Below are 25,257 nucleotides of genomic sequence, written 5' to 3'. Positions count from 1 at the left end.
AGACACACACACAGTTACCAGGTCTGGGGTTAGAATACCTGCTTAACTACTTTATCACACTACAGCAGTATGCAGTTACAGGACACGCTATGGAGATTACTGGGCTATGACTTTCCCAGAGGTGTATTTCTAGGTGAGTGACATCAGCAGCCTTGCCAAAGTTGAGTATATGAATTGTATGGAGTGTGAGTAGCCTAAAAAGCATTTCTCGCTACACAGTCAGAGACAGAGAGATATGCACACAAACACACACTCGCCAAGTCTAGGGTTAGAACTACTACCTAACTTGTTTATCACTACAGCAGTACGCAGTTATGAGACACGCCATGGGGATTACTGAGCTACAGCTCTCCCAAAGGTGTATTTCACATTGGATGACCTCAGCAGGCTTGTCATAATACTGCTATGGGGAGAGCGGTGTGTGCATGGGCTGTAACCCATTCATGTAGGGTTTGACATGCCACATGCGGGCACACACGGTGTCATATGTCACAGGTACGTGTATACAGCTACTAGGTGACTACTTCCTTGTACAATCATGTTGCACAGCTGGCACGTGCACCACATAGTCTGTCATGCTGACAGATACTGGTGACTAGTATCTGCAGTGAGTGACATCTGCACCTCATGTGTTTGGGGCCCTTTGGCAGTGTGCTGGATGGGACAGGCCCGGATGGCTCCTTGTCACAGTCACCCTCTTCCACATATCTATGTCCATCTACATTTGGCTTATTATAGTGTGTTGTCCTTACATATATGTATGTATTCCTATACACTGTGTGTGCAAGGCAGGAGTGGTGCATACTGACATGTGTCTGCACTAAGAACTGAGACTGTCAGGTATGTCTGGTCCACTGGTGTTTACAGACATGGCCTTCATGTGGTGTGTGAGCATGCCCAGTATGACCTTTCAGTATTTTGTTGACTGGCATTGCCTTCATTCCTCTAAGTGTGTGAGCATGCCCAGTATGGCCATCTATATTGCATGTGTGGATCAAGTCCAGGTAGTTTGTACTGCGGTGCTGACCTTTGTGTTGTACACTGACAGGTAGCATGCTGTGTCTGCAGGGTATATATCATCATTTGGCATTGACTGTTACTACATTTCTGCATAGCGGGGAGGGACACCTGACTGTTTCTACATTTCTACACAGGAGTGGGGGGGCACACCTGACTGTTTCTATAAGTGTACATAGGATGGGGGGGCACATCTGACACTTTTACACATATGTTAGGACTGTACTGGTATGTTGGGTACTCCATTTCAGTCTGTAGTCTTACCTATCATGCTGGCTAGAGGCATACCAGTGTACTACAGATCTTAGCTTTAACTACCTATATATTACTTTCTGAATTCCTAGCATTCACAACTTACATCCAACTGCCTGGCCTGCTGTAGTCTGTCTGTGTAGGCCTAGGGGAGGGGTTACCCATAGGGCTCATTCAGAGGCCATAGTACAGCATTTGTTTGTGTTTGTCTACACCTATCCTGCTGGCTGTAACTGTTGTTGGGTGTGTAACCCTCCCAACTGGCATGTGTGAGTCACTTACCTTGTGGGTGTCCCAGTATTGAGGGTGGTGCTGCAGAGCTGCCTATGTCAGATGCACATAGTACACTCCCTATATATGGTTGAGCACAGGTAGTTTCATGTTTGGCATCCCTTTTACTGTATGTGTGCATCAGAGAAAAGTGTCATTCCCTGGGACCCTACTGTGTCAGTACATGTGTTATGCGTTGCCACTTTGCCAAGGCCAGGGCATACTGGGCACGCCTCCTTCTGCCTACTGGAGCAGGCTCAGATTGTTCCTCCTCCGAGTCACTCTGTGCCTGTGCAGGCCTTGGCATTGGTGGAGGGCTGTGTGGCCCTGCTCCATGCTGTTCCTGCTGCAGCTGTTTCCGCAGGATCATATTGTGTAGCATGGCACATATGAGAACAATATGGGTACATGTAGTTGGTAAGTACTGCAAGGCTCCACCAGATGTGTCCAGGCACCAGAACCATGACTTGAGCATCCCAAACACATGCTCTGTTATGATTCGTGTTTGTGCGTGTGCCTCATTATGGAGTTCTTGTTCGGGTGTGTGTGCATTTCTGATGGGTGTCATCAGTCATGGCTCCAGTGCATATCCGGCATCCCCCACTAGGTGATCATGTGGGATGTCCCCATTGGCAAATGTCTGATACAGCTGCATCAAATGCCAGATGTGGGAATCGTGGTAGCTTCCAGGGCAGCCAGCACATGCATTCATTATTTTGCCCTGGGTATCGCACATGACCTGGTAGTTGATGGAGGGGAAGCCCTTACAGATGATGAAGACCCTATCCCGCTCACCAGTTGGTGCTTTAATGCATATGTGCGTGCAGTCCATTGCACCCACTACCTCAGGGTATTCTGCTATTTGGTGGAAGAGACACATGTTGCTGGCTAACGCCTCATGGGTGATGGGGAAATATATGTGCTCACCAACATGTGCTGACATGGCATCCAGGAACTGGTGGAATACCCTGGATGCTGATGCCTGTGAAATCCCATCATACCTCCAGTTGGCCTTTGGAAGGTACCTGTAGCTAGTATTCTTAGGCCTACACATACCTTGGTATCCACTGGGATGGGTTCCTCTCTGCTAGTTCTGTGTGAGAGACGTGGCCGGCACAGCTCAACAATTTGCTGTAGGAGGTCCCTGTCCACCCCATAGTGCTCCACTATCTCCATCTCATGTAGCCCTTGGTAGGTTACCCTGGGTCTCTACACTATTCTCCGCCTCCTCACTGTGGGTTGCACAGCAGCATTCACATCCTCACCACCCTCAGCCTCTTGCACATGCTGGTTTATGATAGCAAAAGCAGTCCCTAACATTTTTTCTCTTGCTTTCATTTTGTAAAATGTCCCCGTGTTTATACACCGGTGGTGCAGAGATTTTGGGAAAAACAAGGGGGAAAGGTGTTTGCATAGTTTATACTGGTGTGCTGGGATGAGCTGGTCTGCTGCCTGTGTAATTGGCTGTTTCTGATACATTTCACCTGTCAGCTAAGCTAGTTCTCTTTGATTACCTTCCTACTGCTGTTTTCCATTCCCTTTGCCTCCCTGTTTAAGCCTGTGTGCACGCCGCGCAAACAGAGTGCTTAAATCTGCACAGAGCTGCTATTTCCTTATTTAACTCCCTTTTTCTTCCTATAAAACCCAGTTCGCAGCACGCACACCCGCTTACACTTTGTAGAGTGTGCTAGGCAGGTTTAGACACACCCCTAGCTTAGCTGTGCTAAGCTAGGTGCAATCCCGAGCCACAGGGCTCCAATCCACTTACAGTATGCCTAACACACACCCCCATGATGTCACCTATATCCTAGTCTTGCACCCAGCTATTTATACTCTTACACTCTTGGGACCTGCCTCACACCCTGGGGATATCTGGGATTCACTATCCTTCCCCTCATTTGCATAGGATTGCCTGCTAATGCATAGTTACATGTCTCACACTGAGCCTCCCCCCTTAGCATCCACTACTCACTGGCCAGGTTGTCTTCTGCTTGCCATTGATTTGCATGGCAGAATACTGATTTAAGTTAGAATGTTCATTTTAAGTTTATTTTCTTATTTTCCCCCATCCCATTTGCGTGCCACTGCCCTATGCTTAAACAGCCGAGATAGGTGAAAAAAAAAATTAAAAGTTGATCTTTTAAATTTTTTTACATAGTTTGCAATGCCAATGGCCTTATACTTGTCCATTGGCATGCTTCCGCAATGATATGCAGCCTTTATTTGGAGCTGTCATAGCTCTGTTTTGGAATTTGCAAAAATGTACTCAGTTACTGAGTACATTTCTGCAGCTTGCACTAGTCTTGCACGGACTATTGCAAGCTTCCTGAATTGCAAAATCATCTGATTTGCATGGATTTCTCCTGCAAATGAGGTGATATGCATACCAGGGCTTAGTCCATGCAAGATTAGTGCTGGAGCTCCCGTGCACGCCCCTGCTGGCTGCTCCTGGATTGCACGGCAGACATATTGTCTGCGTGAGTTCCTGCACTCATCTTGCACTCCATGCAAACTTTTGAGAATCCGGGGGATAGTCTCGACCATATAACGTTCGAAGTTGTCATACTTCGACTATGTGATATAGACCCTAAAAAACTCATTACCTGTCTACTTACAATCATACAATCTTTTTACAAAAATCATATGAAAATTTCAATTTGACCAATTGGCAGATTAATTCCATTAAATCAAAAGGAAAATACACTTTAACTTCTATAGTTATGTTGAATTTGTATTTGGATACATTTTAAAATTCCATTCTTGTTTCACTAAAATTTCATATTTCACTTTGCTTTTGATTTCACACAGTTGGCCATTAGATTCAAGTAAACTGCTAAGCAGTTATCTCCATATACATTGAAAATAATCACGCAGATTCCAAAAGAAAGTTTGTGCTCTGTGAAATGTGCAGACATAGGACTTTGGCAAACTAAGGGCAGACAAAATTCCAAGAAAAATGAAAGTCAACCTCATATGCTAATAAGGATGGCTTGGGCTAATATTAGACTCCACACAATTACGTCTGATTTGGAAACACTATGCTTGTGTCCAATGAAAATAAAAAGGGACAAACTGGTATTGGCAGACTACACTAAAACATTATGGCAAACATTTGGTGGAGGCCACATTTGCTCTTGCAAAAAAATACTAATGTTTTATGATTTTTTTCAATTTTTATCAGTAAATTTTACAGAAAAAAGTTGCAAGAATGAATTATGCTGAAAATTCTATACAACAGCTTAGGGCTATACAGGGGATGCTGGAGGGCAATCTGTGAATTAATTCTAATATTTACCGATAGCCAGCATGGAGGTGAGTCAGGTTGCAGTTTAGCCAGTTCTCTGATCAAGAAATAATAGACATCTTTAGACTAACTAGAGAGTTAGTATAGGCTGTGGGTTGGATGTGTGCACCCTATATCATTACAGAGTCTATGGGTAACCTAGTTTTAGTAGAATGAAACGTGTGTCTGAGCCTAGGTATACTGGCCTTTGACACATTCCAATGGCATTTTGCTAATAGTGTATGAGTGTCCCAGACAGCTGTTATTCACATACTAGGACAGTTTCTTGTAGTCAAGTGCAATGAGGCAGATGAGTTCACTCACTTTCCATCCACACCACATGTGGCAGACTGTCATGGAGTGATTCTTTGTCATAGTCAATATTCCCCATGTCCTCGGTGTAACTGATTGCACCCATGTATCGATCAAATCACCTTCTGGAGAAGGTACAGAACTGTACTTCAGTAGGAAGGGGTGGGTACTGCACAATTTTCTGGTAGTGTGCTCAGTAGATGGCTACTTCATTAACCTGATACCAACACACCTTGCTAGCATTACATCTATATGGAGGGAGTTCTCTAAGGGCATTGTTTCTACAGAATTAGATTTCTGAGGGACTGCTATTTGGTAGATACGCCTGTATATGGAAAATGTGTGTTACACTTCCATAAAGTTGTGTAATTAAACCATGATAATGCATTTTCCTTTTTATACCTGCATTTTATTTTATTTATTTTATTTTATTTGACATTTGTTTACCGGGAATGTCTAACTGGGCCAGGGACCCATTTTCAGCAGAGGCCTGGGGAAAAAGCTTCGAACAGGGAAATTAACAAAAAAATTACAAAAATTACAAGACGAGATATTCTTAATAATAATATAACAGGCTAATTTACAACATATTAGAAAAAGTTTCAATAAGAGATAGTCATAACAATAATATAACTGGCTAATACTAGACAATGATAGGAAAAAGAGAAAACATGGGAGTAAGAATAGGAGTACAGAATAGGATACGTACAACACAATACAGAATGCTAGCCATACAAATTAATTGTAAGTATGATGCTAATAAAATTTAGTGAAAAAATAGTTTTCATAAGATATTAAGGGAGAACAGAGGGACATATGAGAAAGAGACAAAAAGAGAGAAACTAATTATTAGGTGGCTAAGAGGAAGAGAGGCTGAAAGCATTAGCTAGTGAGCAATGGAAGGTTATTCTTAGAGACATATTATCAGCCAGGACTGGTACAGGAACAAAGCCAATTGTTAGTAAGGTGTTCATTTAGTAGTTGTTTGACTGTGGAGTTGTAGTATTAAGAATTTCTTGTAGTAAAGAGTTCCATAATTTAGCTACTTGGCTTGAAAATAGGGAGTCACCATAGTTATTGTTAGATATGGTTACTTTCAGAAGGTTTTTTGTTAGAGGACTTTAGTGAGTGAGGATGGGTACAAATGAACTAGGTCTTTGACTGCAGTTATCCACCAGAGCCCTGGCTAACCACACCATTTAGAGACCCAGTCACACCTGATGAGAAGGCATTCAATGGATCACATTCTGCGAAACACACCACTACTGAGGAAGTGTATGACATTCTGAAATCCTGATTTAGGTGTCTGGGCATGTCTGGGAGTGATCTACATTACACAGCACAATAGGTTGCACTAATGGTCACTGTGTGTGCCATGCTGCATAATATGATTGCATCCAAATATGGTGAGCTCCCAGCCCTAGGTGTTGTCAGTCTTCCCCAAGAGACCAAGACATCTGAATAGGAGCTATCACATGCTTCACAAGTTGATCAGAAGGACACAAGGGAGCAGAATAAAATTGTGTGGGTGAATAAGGCTGCTGTCCTATATGCTGACTTAGGCAACACAGCAATGCCTCGCTCAGAACACTGAGTCATGATGATATAGGAACACTGCACATGAGAACCACAGTAATGCATCTGTGACTTATACATGGGTAATATTATATGTACCATAAAGGTATGCAAAATATGTCCTGCTGTAGTACTTATATACCATTTGGTAACAGCTAGGAAGAAATTTCTGAAGATGCCTGAATGGAAGTGCACAGTTGTTATACAATATAGAAGGTAATACAGGTACATCAAGTGCTACAAACATCCTTGTGCATATCCCACATATGGTCAATGGAACTGTAACACATGATGCCAAGATATATATATATTGCTTCTGTGGACTATAGTGTGTGTGTATATGTGGCACAGTATGGGTAGCAGTTTGGCTGTGTTGGTATGGGGAGGGGAAAGTAGCAGACCATAACAAGTGGTATGGGGGCAGAAGTGAAGTGTGATAGAAAGACATAACTCACAGAGCAAATAAAACAGCACGGTGTGGCTGAATTGATGCCATACTGTAGGTTGCACACCATGCCAAGGAAACATTTGAAATATGCTGACATCATGGAAGGCATATTTCATGCAGGGTACAGCAGTGGCATAAGGCACGTGGCATCCCAACCAAAAATGTCATGGCCTTTAAATCCAGTGTATAACTGACTGTCACTTAGATACCTGACCATCCGTTGATGGTACCACTCATAAAAATATAAGAGCAGTGTTTTAAAAATAATAAAACATCAAACTGTGAGGAAAAATACACAAGCTAGGATTAGCAGGGACTGTGTACATTCAGAAATGTATGACAGCACATAGAGATCCCATATGCATGTTATATCATATGTAAATGGGAAAGTTGCATAAACATGCTGTTAGCTTAGGGAATGCATGTGTTGCATCATGTGAAGTCTACTGTTTGGCAGTGCCTACAGAAAACATGCCATGGCAAATCCAGGTGCCGTGTTCTTTGTGTGTCTGTGCGCAACTTGTGGCAAACAGTTACATTATTTAAAGTCTCTTCAGTATATTGCTGAATGTCTGTTTAAGAAATTTTGCAATATGTTGGAGCTTCTCTCCCCATGCCTCCACTGAAAATGGGCTTTTGACTAAGCCCAGTTGGACAAACCCAGTAAACAAAATATATTAAAAAATAAAATAGGAACATGTTCATCACTAACATTGTACATAATAATGATGATAGCATAACCGTTTTTAACATGCATGAAAATACAATTGTAGAGGACTATTCAACATGCTAGTCATTAAATCATGTATGCCATAATGTCATATGTAATGTACATTGTCAGACAGCTTATCATGAGCTGTCAATCCTGTGAAAAATGTATGTGACAACTAAATTGCAGTGACATGCTTTGAGGAAAATAATACAAAAGTAGTATTCTTGTGTAATCTGACTTATAAAAGACAAATAATATGCACATTGTTTCATGGAGAGCACAGCGATTAGTGTAAGATGACAATAGTGCAGACACACTGGGATACCTGCCACAGTAACACTAGTATAGATGAGGTCATCTTCACTGACAGCTCAAATTTGGTCCTGGCTGGCCCTGCCATGTGAACAAACCTCTGCCCCATGGTGTTCCACTGCAGATCTGGTGGTGACACCATGTATAAGATGGGAAACAGTAGGGCTCTGTATAGTGCCATGTGACATACTACATGGCATGTCAATTTGGGTCTGAGCATGGCAGCTTACAACAGCTGTACATGCACATTGCAGCACAGGCACAATGGATGAACTGATGCTATAGGTAAGAGGAGTCATTCCTCTATCACATGGTGACATAGTGATAACACAGTCCAGGGTACTGATGGCCTAGGTACAATTGTGTTGTGCTCACTCACAGCTGAGCCAAGCTTCTTTGCACAGCAGACAACTGATTCCACACTAGCTTGATGTTCAGCCTGTGCTGACATGAACTCAGCACACCTGCTGTCAGAACTCACACCACATGGAAGGGGGGTACCACATAGTCAGTTACACAAGCAAACATGTAGAATTCTGTGCTATTATGTTGCTATGAGCAATTATGTCCCTTTAATAGCAGGCGCACACCTTCTGACAAAAACCCCATGCATCACTGCCAGCTAGGCATGTGCTGTCTTACAGATGTATGCGAACTATTTCGAAGCTGTCTCACCACCACTGTCTAAATCATATGGGAACAGTTGTACAAGGTCTTCTGTTTGACCTGCAGTTGATGCTTTAATACTAGCATAATAACCAAGTTCACTGCTCTCCTTTTCAAAGAACTATCTTGGTCTACAAGATTGTTGCCATTGGGGCTGGAAAAGGAAACCTAAGTGGAGTGTCTTGTGTCATTGGTTGTGCTGTTTCTTTGTACTATATCACTTCCAGTTTCAGGATCAGTGGCTGAGTCTAAGAAGGAAGGGGGATGTGAACAAGCTGCAATCTCAGAGGCAAAAATGTTAGCACACATTGCACATATTCACACAAGAAGATGAATGATAAAATACATTACAGTAGATGTAGCACTCTATTCCACAACTATGTAATCTTGTGCATACCTGTTTGTCATGCCTATGGATTGATAGCACGTAAATGACTTGTAACATAGGATATGTGAGAAAGAAGACAGCACAAGAAATAAAAAGGTGTACTGATATGACAGAAAGGGTAGCAGTTACCTGGCATGTTGTCGTCAGCTGAGGCATGAAAACTGTAGTAATGATAGCAGTACAGGCATGGTGACTTTTACTGGAGTGTACGACAGTCATATGACCCTAAACAGTAAAATGGTACTGAGAGGACTATCATCCACCTATACCTCTCCATAATGTAACACATATCTGTTTGTTGTATCTGTAGCTTAACAGTATATGATGGTCTTGTACCATAGGACATGTGAACATGAAGGCAGCACAAGAAGAACACTTACCTAGCATGTCATCATCAGTAGAGATATGATGACTCCTACTGGTGTGTGAAACTGTGGAAAACATAACAAAAATGATGTCAATGTGTGAGACATGCGACTTCTACAGGGTAAAATGTGAGGTAGCTTAATGAATGACTTACCATGTGTTTTAAGTAGGCCACCCTCAATGCCACCACTTGGTATATACTGATTCTGAGTAAAAAAAAATGAAAAGCCTGGAAATGTTGAGATAAAATGCAACGTTATTCCAAACAAACAGGAAAAAAAAATCACAAAGCTTTTGGGATCAACCCTTCATCAGTGTGCAAAAAAAGAGATCAAATGCCTTCATTTAAATAATAAATTCAAACCATAAAACTAATCACATGGCACAGTTGTATTAAGCACTTCAGTTTAAAGACACATATAAAGGTAAAATGTTATTGAAAGTCAGTATAGCCATAAAATAAATAAAACATTTAACTAAGACCCATCCACACAAGATGTTTCAAAGTTTAACTAAGACCCATCCACACAAGATGTTTCAAAGTTAACTATCTTCTTTTTAAAACAGGTTTAATGCTTACTGCTGTACTTAAACCTGGAAAACAATCAGCTTCTAAAAGCGTGATCCATGAGTACTCACATACTTCTAATTATTAAGACCCTCCCTTTTTTTCTTCTGTCTGATGTCAATCATTCTAAAGTTAATGTATGTGTACTTCCATTCTCCCTCATATGCTTGCCCAGAGCATTAGTTTTTTGTTCCATAATTCTGTCCTTCAACCTTCTTGTGAATTTCCCTATGTTGGATATACTTATTCCGACACAGGTAGTTGTTTGATGCCAGAAACTGCCTGCAGTGGAAATGTAGTCCACCCCCTCCCCCCCATAGCACCACACTGTTTTCTGTACTGGCACACATATTTAGCAGCAATAAGGACCATATTGTTGGATCAGCACTGACACTCCCTTAGGATCTGGTTAGGTATGCCTACAGCATTGACCCCACTGGCAATATCATCCCATGCCTTGTGCCTCCAGACTGCATTATCTTTCCTATCCAACAGATTCTGCTATGCTCCCACAGGACATCAATAATTATTTCATTTTCATGGGAGGAGAAATTTTCCTTCCTGGGGCATGATGAACTCATCTGGAACACCTGAAACTGTGCATGTCAAGAGTATAAATATAATTTGTAGTACACCCACACAGTGTGGTACACCTACACAGTGCTTATTTGTAGGCTAAACTCAAACAAGCATGTTCAGGGTATGCATTGCAATGTTACTGCATGGAAACATATCTCAAGTACTGCACTTGAAAGAGTGAGTACTGCTACTTCTGAAATAAGGATGTCACGTACCACAACTGGTACAGTGCATGACATAATAAACACCATGTAAAAAGTGAAGCATGTATAAAATTACACAGCCATACATGAATAACACACCATTGTATATGTAGTAGGTGGGGAGGGGCTATATTACAGAATGTGACATTCTACACCCTACATGCCTCATATTCCAGAATGTGACATTCTACACCCTACATGCCTCATATTCCAGAATGTGACATTCTACACCCTGTTTGTTTCTTTTGGCTTTTCCCGGTTAGGGGTCGCCACAGCGGAACTCCAGTCCGCTAATGATTGGCAGTTGATTTTTATGTACCGGCTTGCCAGGCCTGATGCACAACCTTCAACAAAGGTACGCCCATTCACGCATGTCTCCACGCCGAAGACGCTCTAGCTAAGAATCAAACCGGATAGCATCTTACTGTGAGGCGACAACGCTACTGCAACACCACCACCGCGGGTATGACATTCTACACCCTACATCCCTCATATTCTAGAATGTGACATTCTACACCCTACATGCCTCATATTCTAGAATATGACATTCTACACCCTACATGCCTCATAGTCCAGAATGTGACATTCTACATCCTACATGCCATTCATTTAACTGCTGCTCCAATCCCACTGTGCTGCTGCAGACATATTTTCTAAGGAATAGATCCAGAACTATTTTTACCAGTGTCAGTAATAGGTGAATCAGCTCAGGCAGCTGCCACGTTTTATACAACAAGGAAAGAAGTAGTTGGCAATACACCTGCAATATATTATTAAAACATGAAAAAATATATGGACACACATAGAATGATGCACAGCATGTTTACAGAAGGAAATAGTATACCAATATACTGTCTGCATATGCTGCAAATATCTGTATTATGTACAGGATACCACTTTAAATTTGTGGTCAAATTGCAGAAGTCTGCAACTTTTATTTGGCCATTTCAGACCATCAGACTAGAAACAGACAAAGAATAATATTGTACAATACTAAACTTATTTATCAGTTGACTGTAAACACATAACACAGCATCATGTACACAAATATCTCATGAATTTTATTTTAAGGAACACATGCACAGATGCGATAAACAACTATAAAGTTTGATATACTTATATACCTCATTGGAATCTGAAGCACTCCACATTAGTTAGTAAGTATAATTAATCTGTAAAATATATCGGCAAGTAAAATAAAATTGTCAAGGCATATACCTCTGGAAAGTTCACAGCTTCTGAGGATAGCTGAGGCAGAAATACTATTAACAGCTGTTTAAACTACCCCTTTTGCCCAATATAATTGAGGTATATTAGCATAGAATGTTTCTGAATTGCATAAGTTGCACCAGGATGAGCTTGTGAATTTCATCATACATGTATGACTAGTGCCATAAACACCAAATGTAAAACTAACTTTAGAGGTGTTCCAGTCATTCTACCTCTATTGCAAACTGAGTAGTACATCAGTGAGCAATTTGTAGTCACAGCATTTTCACCAAACCGTTTGAAGGAAGATACCGATGGGGAGATGATTGATGGACATCTGGATGAGCAACCTGATGGACCAGGAGACTCTGCACCTTCTTTATGTATGCGTTGAACATGAAGGCAGGATGTGAGCCCATCAATCAACCTTCACAATGATGAATGTGTGGACTACCACTGACAAGGAGCTTTGTGGACCTACAGGGATTTACAGTGCAGGTCAAACACCTATATGATGATCTTCATTGGAGAATGCCCCAGCGGCTATGAGAATGGATTGCTGAAGTTCACTTTGCTGTATTGGAACCCTACAGTACATTTTATGTTCCTCAGCTTAATACCTTCTCACCCTGTGTCCTGATTTACTAAATGAGTGATTGTATAACCATATTTTTTCACTCATTTATTCTAATATGTAATACTTCCACCTTCAGAAAAGAAGATAAATATGCACCTTTACTAATGTTTAAATTAACAGGTGAAATACAAGAGTATGTGTACATTTGTAAAGTGGATAAATGTCATCAGTAGAATATACCTGTTTGTGTAACTGAAGCTGAGATAATTATTCATAAGATCCTTGTGCATTTTTATAGAGTACATGTCTAAACTGATAATCCTAGTAAATGTGCTGCATATACGTCATAGGATCATAGGAAGTTACTAGGTTAAGGACCCAGGAACCTTGCAAGCCTAGCCAAGGGCAACCCCTGTTCCCAAGAATAGTAGGATATTACATTGAACTAAGTCAATATGTACTGCCCCTGTCTAAGAGGGACACAGGTGAAACTCCCAGGGTGAATTTGCTGCTTCCCATCCAGTCATCCAAGTTATGCTTAAATAGGGTCAGCAAAGGGCTCTGCTTCACCTGAATTGGAAATTTGTTCCTGAGGAGCGGTAACCTCTGTAAGACATATCTATCTCTCCAGCAAGTTCTGTTGATGTCACATACTAAGTTGAATTGCCTAGAGCGTGTGCATCCTTTACCATTTGATTTATGAATGTGCAGCATTTCCATTAAAGCAGGATCTGAGGTTGCTTTATATGCAATACAGAGGTCGCCTCTGAGTAGTCTGTAAGACAAAGAGAATAGCGGCAGTGATTTCAGTCTGTCAACGTATAATATATGCTGAAGGCCCTGAATTGTCTTTGTAAGAAACCCTTGAGGTCTTTCCAGTTACTGCAGGTGCCTGGTGAGATACATGCCAAAGGTAGCATTGTACTCTATTACTAGCCTGATGAGTGAGGGGTGCAGGGGTGTTATAACTCCTTTTGTTCTGGATGTAATACATTTACTTATGGGAATGTAAAAAGCCTTTCTGACTATTATGGAGATGTGGTGGTCAAAGGAAAGGTTGCTGTCAACCTGTGTGCCCAACTCTCTCACCACTGATTGCATGTTTAGGGTGATGTTATTAATGTGGTAATTTGCAGGTATGTTATCCTTGCTGTAGGGAATGATAATGCATTTTTTTTTTGCATTGAGTTTTAGCCCATGACTTTGGCACCGGTTATTTGTCTGTGCAAGTCCCTCTTGTAAGATGTTGACATTGTTTGGGTACTTGATGACTGCACGCAGTTTGCAATCATCAGCAAACTTTGTCGGCCATAGGCCTTTTGTTTTAGTCTGTAAATATAAGAAGTAGATTCCAAACAATACGGGTCCCACCACAGATCCCTGAGGAACATCACTGGTTATGGGTCTGCTTGTGGAGGTAGAGTCATCTATTTTGACTGTATGCATTCTATTAGTGAGCCAGTTTGTAATCCACCTGACAGTATACTGGTTGCTCTCCAGTTGGATGAGTTTATCAATGATGCATGAGTGAGGAATAGTGTCAAAGGCCTTGGCCAGGTCCAGATAGGCTGCATGCATGAATTTGCCTTTGTCCAGGGCTTTGGTGACTGTCTAAAAGAAGTCCATCAAGTTCAATTGGCAGGATCTCCCTTTAATGAAGCCAGACTGGGTCGGGTCGACCTTTCGGAGGTCTCCCATATCTTTGTTGATAAAGCCCATGGTCATTCTTTCCATAGCCTTACCAATTAGGCAGGTCAGGCTTATAGGTCTATAGTTCTCAGGGTCTTTGGAGGTACCTCCTTTATATAACAGGATGACAGTCGGGGCTTTTCATTCAGCAGGTACAAAACCAGTGCTTAGACTTTGGTTAAAAAGAATACCCAGTGGTGCAGCTAGTACCTGTTTTAATCTATTTAGAATGCAGCCAGGGATATTATCAGGACCCATACAGACTGTGTTTTTGGCTTTTAAGAGAGCATTTATGACTTGCTCCTTGGAGATACTAGGTGTGGCAGGGATGCTTTGGGGGATATGTGGTGGGGACAGCCAGGAGAGGTTTTCACTAAACCTGTCAGCTAGAAGACATCTTTCTTTGTTTAAAAACATACAATATAACATTCATTCCTAGTTTGATGCATACAAAATAATGCACACGATCTATGCAGAATACTATAGAAATCTATACATCAACACAAATAATGGCAATAAACTAAGGTGGTCAAAGTAACAATAAATGCATAGATATATACACATATAGTATAAATGGTTTATTTTAGAGAAATTGTTATTAGATACAATGTGAATTTTATTATATTATGGTAGGTAGGGGTAAATATATGCTGATATGTATAAAGACATACATTTATTTATTTTTAAAGCATATCTGCATGATGGCGAAACTTGTGAATTTTGAATTTTGAGTGAAGCTGGAACACTATTTTTAAATTATAGTATATGGTATACCCATGTATGCTTAGTATCCAGCTTGTTTTTAAAAAACTTGATGTCAAGGCTGTTAGTAAAATGTTCTTATTTTTACTTATTTTTATTTTTATTTATATTTAATAGCAGTATTCTATAGTATTCTGCATAGATTGCGTGCATTATTTTGTATGTATCAAACTAGGAATGAATGTTATATTGTATGTTTTTAAACAAGGAAGATATAGATCAAATAGGTTAATTAAGGATGATAATTGAGTAATCAGTTAATGAATGCATGAGTACATAAAGACGTGATGAAAAAGATTTTTCTTGTCTGATGAAGTTGGGGCACTGACCCCTTTGAAAGCGCTCATTAAATTGGAATTTTTAATGTTCAACAGCCTGCTGAGTAACCTTTTTGGTGTTCACTTGCCTTTGGTGTTTTTCGCTAGTTGTATTTGTTATTTCTAGTTTGTACTCTTCAGTTGGAACATGGGCAGCTTCTAAGGGAAAATAAATCTCCTTTAGCTTTTGCATCTGTAACTGCCAATGCCTACCTCTACTGCGCGGTACTGCACTAAGGTGTGCTGCGTGCAAACAGATGCCTCAGATTGCTTAGATAAAGATTGTAGAGCAATGGCTTGCCACCAAACTCTGTGGAGTTGTGTTAAAACAGGAGCAAACCCACTCAATCATGGGGCTTGTGTAGCAACAGTGAGAACCTTTTTTAAAACAAGTTAAGCAATTTTTAAACAAACTGGCCAATGGAAATGCTCAGTACTGAGCCTTATTCCAACAATCTCCAACTCAGTTGGGTCCCTTGCTATGCTCTTCTGCCACAAGGGTGCAGGGGAGTCTCTTAATGTAAGATGGCTGGTTTTAGTGCTCAGATAATGCCAAACATTCTAGATTCAGCAAATCTGAATCAAACCTATGCTATAAAATATGCAAGTACTAGACAATACAAAGTGCAGGAAAAACAGTCAAAAACAGCAAACAGTTGAAACAGTGAAACAGCAAAACAGTTAAAATGGCTAAAAAACAGATAAAATTATGAGGCAATTTAGTAATGTACAGTTTAAAAGTGCAGTACAGTGAATAAAAATACTTATTTTTCTGTAGATTTCAAAGGATGCCTTGGATTTCGTTTGGATTAATTCCAGAGAGCAGAGAAAGCACTCCAATCCTAGAGCATTGAGCAGCTCCTGTAAACTGAGCACAGGCCCTTGCAAATGTGCTGCCTAAATACCAGCTAAGTTAAGCAATTTTCAAACAAGCTGACCAATGGAAATGCTCAATACTGAGCCTTATTCCTACAATCTCCAACTCAGATAGCTTCTTTGCTAAACTCTTCTGCCAGAAATAGCTGTATAAAGCAAGTGTGGATCTTGTATAATTCAGCATTGTGCTAATATTTTGTATATATCATAAATATTACTTTACTACCAGTAATTCAGGCCAGCAAATTTATACATACATACATAGTGTATACCATACATGTCTCCTAGACAGACTAACCATTGTCAGACTGTGATGATTAGATTATTGTGTAAGCAGGGATGTAAATATCATGAACTCATTTGGGTCAACAAAACGGTCTTGGTAATGTTTAAAACTAACACTGTGGGTTCAAAATCCTTCAGGTTTGCTTTTTTCATGACACTTATATGGCTGATGTATTTATCCTGTTTTTTGTGCTCAATGTGTATGGAATAAAAGCCTACTGCCTTGGATTGGTTTGGCTTGGTGTTTTCTGATTTAATTATGCTGTTTTTTCACTACTGAAATACATAATAGCAACCACAGTGAAACTTGGATGTGTGACTTTATGATTACAAAACTGTAATACTTATCCATCCTACATGTCTGGGAGAATGTACTCAGTCTACAGCAACTGCACAGGTTAAATAAAGCTTAGATAGTCTTTAATTTCTTTACCCATTCATATGTACAGTATCTGCATTATATACTGTCACAAAGCCACCTGTCTTATACTTGTATTTAACTGACCAATGAAGTGTAAGCCATTAATGAGCGAGCATATGGCACAAGTACTATGCATTCAAGAGTCCAGCATTTATAAAAAGTAAACAGGACTTTATTAACTTTGGTCAAATAGATGAAAACAGCCTAAATGTTGCTTCAGTTAAGAATTAAGAGTTAAATCTTATGATATTCAACATCTGATACAATGTGTTTCACAATGGGTTATTTATTTGGTGGTATGCCAATTTGGGGCATTCTACATTAATCAAAAAAAATGACACTTTATTGCAGTGACATAAGAAGAAACAGGAAATGTAGTGCCCTTGTTTAACATGTTTTATAGCACCTTTCTGCAGGCAATAGTCTCCTGAAGAAAGAAGCTCTTTATATGTATATATTCAAATATTATTATTATTATTATTATTATATATTATTATGAATATATATGTATGTACGTGAGTGTAACTATTAGAATATTTATTTTGAGTATTGGTCAAAATGAATGTAGCTACTTGAATATATTTGATGGTTTGAGGTTCTCTGAAACTCAAAAGATACAATTCCATATTCATAGGTTTTTCTTAGGCGTGAACTCTAGGAGACCAAATGGAGGTGGAAAGATTCAAACCCTGCACCTTTGAATTAGAAAGCAGCTCATTAACAAGTGACAGCTTGAGTCCTTTGTCTAAACTCCCAGACAATTAAAACACAATTAGTGTTAATAGCTTTTTCCTGACTTGCATAGCAGAGGACAGTTTCAATCCATCAAGCTATTGGTATGAAACCAACAAACTTTCACTCCATCATTCTACTGCCTGAATATTGTCTAATGTTCTTATAATTAAGTAGTAATTTTCCTGTAATGATATAATTTATTTGTGCTTTACATTCTTACATTAGGTTGGCTTACTATTTATTGACTGTTTGAATGATAGTAAGGCATAACAATGAAAAAGGTTTGAAGAGAATGCTATGCTTGTGTTTTTATCACCTGTTTGGCCCAAGTTAATAAGGTCCTTTTTTTGTTTTTTTAACGTGCTGGACTCTTGAAAGTATTTGCTGCATTCATACTCCTCTGTTCACTTTTTTGCAGTTCAAGAATCCTGTTTTTGATGGTGTGTGTGTGTGTGTGTGTGTGTGTGTGTGTGTGTGTGTGTGTGTGTGTGTGTGTGTGTGTGTGTGTGTGTGTGTGTGTGTGTGTGTGTGTACACACACCCACAGATATATATAGATATATACATGTATGTATTTATTTTATATATATATATATATATATATATATATATATATATATATATATATATATATATTTTTTTTTTTTTACATATATGTGCATATTGGTTGTAGTAAAGGTGATTATACTGACAACAGCATTCACATAGAGATGTCAGGACACTTCTATGGGCTAGGCTTGTAAAGGCTCCAGGACCATTAGCTTAGTAAACACCTATGATCCTATAAACATGTAAGTGCATACAGACAGAGCTTTATAATGCTTAAACCTACTTGGCTCAACAATATGGTATCTCCAGATTAGACATTTGTTTTTCTCATTTAATGACACTGATATGGCAGATTTCATGAAGGTAATTTGTATTTACTGAGGTGAGACAGCAGGCAAAGTTGAATCAAGTCATATTTATCTTTGCAAAACAATACAGTATTTCTTCAGTGTTAATCAGTTAGATGATGACATACCCACTCTAATCCAATGGTGTAAGTTATAGGATGGTTGACTTTCAGATGTGTGCCATTATGTATAAATATGTGCTTGTCTTATAATGTCCTCATAGCAAATCTCTGTAAGTTGTGTGTTTAAATGAGGCATTAAGTCTAGGCCTTTACTGTGTCCATATTCCTCTGGGACCTGTTATATGCTGTGAATATCCAGAGAATATGCATTCTCTATATATCACTATACAACATAATATGTATGTGCATATGTGTATGTGTTTGTGTGTGTGTGTGTGTGTGTGTGTGTACATACTATATATATATAGGGAGATCTCCGTTGCTTATTTTAAAGCTGTCTCGCTATGTTAAACCCATTTAACATAGCGAGACAGTGTTTTAAAAAATCGAGTTATACTAATGGAAAAAAGTCCGGGCGACTGGACCTTTTTCCATGAGTATAACTCGATTTACAACGGGCACGCTGGCCAATCAGTGTGCACGTTTTGGGGGGATCGTGGTATAATACATAGTAGACAACAGCAATAATGTTGTTTCAACTGATGCATTACTTTACCTTTGTTAGGACAGTGGACCATGTGAATGCAGTAGCCCTCCCATATCTCGTTAACTTCCTATGACCTCTGCTGTGCTCAGTGTGCTGTCTTCATATTTATTGTCTGTGTGTCACATCCTATCCCATGCATATTGTACCACCCTGAGTTTCTGGTATGTGATCTCCTTTATGCTATATGTTTCTTTCTGACCCAGTTCTCCTTTACCATTTGATAAGGACTCAGCAGTCCTTCTTTTTACCCTCCTTTCCCTTCTTTCATGTGAGTTACCCCTCTTTTCCCTCACCCAACTTCTATTGTACTATCTCTCCCTCTCCTTGGTATGTATGCATTATGTGTGTGCTCACCCTACATGTTCCACTCCCCCATCATTTGCGATGCACATCACCAAAATATTTTTGACTTTTTAATGTCCTCATCTACTTGTCAGAGAATGCAGTATTCTTACATTCCATCTAATTATATATTTGCCTATTAGCATGGCATGGGTATGTATTTAGGTTGTATACTAAGAATTTTTAATAGTATGCAACCTTTATTCCATGCATTAGCCTCGATTATATAACCTTCACATACATTTGTTTACCTTCTGCAACGTATTTATGTGTCATTTTTGCAACCAATATGCTTTTTCCAAACTGGACTGGTTTTCATTTTCAGTGCTCCTTTTAATACATTGTGTTTTTGTTTATTTTATAGTAGTGCTTATCTATCAACACTTTTAATCTTTACTTCAGTGATCAGTGAAAACTGGTCACCTCTACGCTAATCAAATGCTGCATCTCATTTATACATTACATTGCTTAGTGGTTTCTTGTACTTTACTTAGTGCATTCTGCAGGATTGCACCAATCTTTTGGAATTCAGCCTAAAGTTTGCAAATACTGTACACGACATCCAGCTGAGGTATCCTCGGGTACAGAAGCACAGATATACTGAGGTAAAGGCAGGAAATGCTGGAATGACCAGCCTCTTGTTATGAGTGAATCTTTGTAGTATAACCAAGCAGTGGGAGACAACATCTCTTTGTAACAATTTAAGTACTGTTTTATGTGTTTCTTTTCAGCATCCTCTGATTTATGTCAAAAGACTTTAGTTTCTAGAATTATAGCTTATTTAAAATACATTTTATTCTTTAAACATTTCTCACTTTAGTCCATGTAGTGATGTGCTGTCTTCAGCATGACTTTTTGACACAACTCCATCTGTGATGCGATTATTGTTTCCTTTCCATCTGTCATGAGTCTCAGACAGATTAGCATACAGGAGATAAAAAAATCCCATTTAGCATACAGACTTATATTAGAAAATAAGGAATGCATAATGTCAAAAGGGTGATAAACCACTTCACTGATTTAAAATGCCTTCCTAAGATATGGATTACAGTGGTACAGCTGCAGTTTGCATTTTGTTTTTAGTATGGCATTAGTCATTCAAGTCCCCAACCCACAATGCTGCTGATGTCTGACTAATTTATCACAAACACTGACCCAGATCAGAAGGCAATTGGTGAATGTGAAACATGTTATTTATTTATCAATTTTATTTATTAGTGTAATTATCCTTGTTTCACTTCAGCTAATTATAATGTTCTTTAGCATTATGTGCCTGCTTAGCCTTGTTGGCATAACAGTAAAAAATTTTAGGTCTTTCGTAATATGCACAGCAGTGGCTTACATTTCTGAGTTCTATTTAATATGCCATTTTCAGTGTTTTTACATACCAAAATCACTCACATTTGTAAGGTGGGAGTTTTGGAGCAAATGTTATAAAAATGGGTTGTTTAACCTGCTGATCCATCTAACTTTGCATTCTTGGTCTGTAGCTGATTGTCTCGCATATCAGGTTTGATTTTAAGAATATTTATATTTGATTGTACATGTTTAATTTGTATATTTTGTTTTATGGAAGGCTTTGCTTCTATTCACCTTTGCTCTATTCCTTCTCATACAATATTCAGTGTCTGTAATTCTCAGGCACCACCAGATAGACTAACATACCCCAGGTGACTCCATCATTATTATCTGAATGCACAGCGGCTGTAACTAGTAAACGTATGCAAGCTTTATGTCGATGTTATCTTTCACCTTATGTACGTACCTGCACAATTTTCAATTTGCTCTTATTTTTACAGCATCTAAATATTTACTTTAATTTTAATAAGGGAGAACATCATCAGCTGTACAGATCCTTGGGGACTCAGTGCTACAAGTACATTAGGTATGTTGCTTTAGTTCCTAGCTGAGAAAAGGCTTTGGATTATTTAAATGTAAGTAGGGGCATATATGATCCAAGAATGCTACACCCTTAAGTAACCTTATTTTGAGGGCTTTTGCTAATAGTGTGCCAGACAAGTTGTCAGTTTTCATTTTAGGAAAAGTAGAAATGTAGTATATGAGAAAATATATGTCACAGTCTAGTCTGGTTTTTGTCCCCTTATAGTGAATCAGTTGCAAAAGTAAAGGAGAACAGCAAATGTTCTGAAATGGAGGGAAGAGGGACTGTATATATAATTTACATGGGCATCGTCAAGGCCTTTCACTCAAATCCAGTGATAAATCCTGGGAAAGTATAGAGGATGTATAGCAAGTGGATAGTGATTAATTAGCTGTGGGATGTCTAGAATCTGGGACATAGATCATAGCGGCAAATGATCAGAAGCCCAAAGAAGTGCATGTAACTGGCCATGAACTTCATAGTTCAGTCTTTAAATTTGTTTGGCCCTGTCTCTCATAATTACTTCAACCTGCTCCTCCTATGGACACATTCATTTCTCCTTCTCTTTAGCCATTGATATACTGTTAAGGATATGAAGTGTCTGTTTTACTGAGGATGTACTGGTATGTCCCCCCAGCTAGAGTTACTGAACACTGCTTGACAGGTGTGCACTCCTGCAAATCCTTTGACTATAGAAATGAAACATTTGTTGGCTAGGTGTCACTTCTCTGATGAAACTCTAATCTAATCTAATACCCCCATCAGGATGACTGCATTGGCATTATCTACTGAATTTATTCTTTTTTGCCTTCTTCCTCTAATGTCTGGGTCCACTAACTGCATTCAGGTCAGCCCGACTCAGTCAGTGTAAGGACTTTTGCACTACAATGCCAACACATATGCAATTTTTGATGTTGACATTTCTGTCATAATCCTTTGAATGCAGAAAAAGAATAAGCCTCATTCTGTACAACATTAACATGAGGTAAACAGAAAGAGATGTCTGCGAAAGTCCTTCTCTCTCTGTACCAAAACTGGACACAGTACACAAATTAGGGTATAACCAATGTTTTGGAGACTGGTAAAATAATCTCCAGATCCAGAGTTCCTTCCTATTGTTATATAAGATGGTAAGCATATGGGAAAAAGGCTACCAATGTGGTTAGAAGTTATAAAATCTGGTATAGTAAGGACTGTATATACAGACCAAAACTCTACTTCCTACAAACGTAGGAGAAAAGTAGCAAAATGGTTTGAGACTATTAAACCAACTAAAGAATTGTGCAAGAATCAGGCTAAGATGAAGGATATGGAAAGAGGGTTAAGGATATGGCAGGCTTTAGGGTTTAAGGGGCCAACAACAATTCTAAGATGTCAGGAATCACAGCAGAAGTAACAAGTCAGTTCCTTCCTAGAAATCTTAGGGACAGGTTGTAAGCTATGGTGCCTGGTGACCTACGATCAGCAGCTCTGGCACAAGAAGTCCATTAGCATTTGAGGGGAAGGTCAAAGACTGTTTCAAATTATGCAAGAAAACAACTACTTTTCACCTTCACTTCACTTTACACCAAAAAAATACAAGTAGCAAGCTCCAATAAGGCAAACCAGGATAAAGGTTTCTCATCAATTTATTTGGTATCTCAGCTTTTTGCCTTCAAAAAATATTCACATTCAGGTACACACTTCCTTTATACCCCTAAAAATTAAGTTAAACAAATTACAGTGAATGCAATTAAATCTAGATAACCTTATTACAGGTAATACATTGATTTTTTTTCCTTTATAACACTCCATAACACATTTTCAAAATGCAATATTTATGTTTCCTATATTCAAAAACCTTCTTCATATACAAAAGTAATTATAAAGTTAAATTGCTGTCAATGTTCATACCCCTGGGTTGTAATGTCCTAAATTTCAAATTATGCCTTTACTGTTAGAGGAGCAAAGCATTTTTATAGCCAAAAGTTTTATTGGCAATCATGTAAAACAGGCAGTCATTCTGTAATAAAAAAACATATTATAATACTCAGATACCGATATTCTGGCTGAGCCTGAAATTGGTCAGTATTGATCAATACACTACCATGGTATACCACCAAAAAAAAATAAATAAATGAATAAATAAACATACTAACATAACTACCCAAAATGTGTGAACCATAGATCAAACACAACATAAATGTAGTAGCAAGACTGACATATCCTTTCACTATATAACTATTATAGTTGCATAAAAAGTATGCATTACATTAATTACAGTAATATTTTGACTGTCAACTTTCTATGTATGGGATAAATGACAATTTTACTACTTGCCATATGTGCTGTTTATATAGGTTATCTTTACCTTCTCTGTCACCTTAAATAAATTTCGATAATCAAAAAAAAAGATTAATTTTGGAAAATTAAAGGCCACATGTCATACTTAAGACAGAGTATTGGTGAAGACTAGCTTGGTAGCCCCTGATGGGGAAGAGAAGTGATATTCCACAAAGACCAAGATAAAAAGATATATATAAGAAGGGAAAACAGTTCCTGAAACTCTTTTATTTCAAAGGTAAAAACACATTAATGCTCCAACCACAATATGTTTTCATCTTGTATGCATAAGACTTCATCAGATGAACAGAAAACCTTTTTGCCATTCCCCCTTCATAATAACATCTCTAATTATTAACACCCAATTCACACCAATCAATACATCAATTGCTTCCTTATAAAAATGTATTCTAAAAGTCATTCCTGAATGTAAATAAAAAAAATGAAAATATGTAAAAATGTAAAAACATCAAAATACTAGCTAAAAGTCTATTAATACACAATTAGTAATATAACAAAATCTGTATTAAATAACTTTTTAAAAAATAATGAAAACAAATGACATGTATCCACCTTTTTTTAAACAGCGCCATCTGAAGGAACAAATCAACAATTACATCAACCCACTTGGAAAATATATATGTAATATAATAACTATATTACATCTCAATAGGGGATTATTAAAAAAACGGAAAAGAAAAAGAAAAGGAAGAAGGACGTTTTGTCACCCTTAATCTTATTATATACGTTAGAGCTTGGCCGCCCTAAATTTTAATATACGGGGTAGGGAAATACTATCATTAAGACACAACAGTCTATTAGCTTCCAGCACTATCTGCCAGGAGGCTTCTCTGAACTCTAACCAGGTTTCCCATAGCTCCACCTCATATCCTGAGGGACCACCTCTATTACAAAAATTAGGAACTTGACTTTCCTGCAATGAAGGCACATTATTAGCATTTTATATAAGCCTAAAGTCTTTTATAAATTTACCCCAGTTCTTCAAAATTTGATTTCTTCAAGGGCAGCACAAGCAAAAAAAAAAAAACAAAAGAAAACTATATATCTAAAGAGGACAAAGCAACTCCCCTCTCAGACATAGATGAAAAAGTACAGCACATGTGTCTTGAACTTATTTAGGCAGCACATCACAAACTAACATATGACCTCATTGGGATAAGATTACATCACAGGGGATGTCATCGGGGCCGTAAGATATAGTCTCTCTGTAGCTGTCATAATTAATAATTCTGACTAATGGTGTTGCTCCTAGCAGGCAGCGCCAGGCAGCACAGGTGTCGGTTCAGAGCCATCTCAGAATGAGA

This window comes from Protopterus annectens, chromosome 11.part0, assembly GCF_019279795.1.
Source record: "Protopterus annectens isolate FY-2018-M chromosome 11.part0, PAN1.0, whole genome shotgun sequence".
NCBI lineage: Eukaryota > Metazoa > Chordata > Ceratodontiformes > Protopteridae > Protopterus > Protopterus annectens.
Note: the sequence above shows the minus strand (reverse complement) of the source record.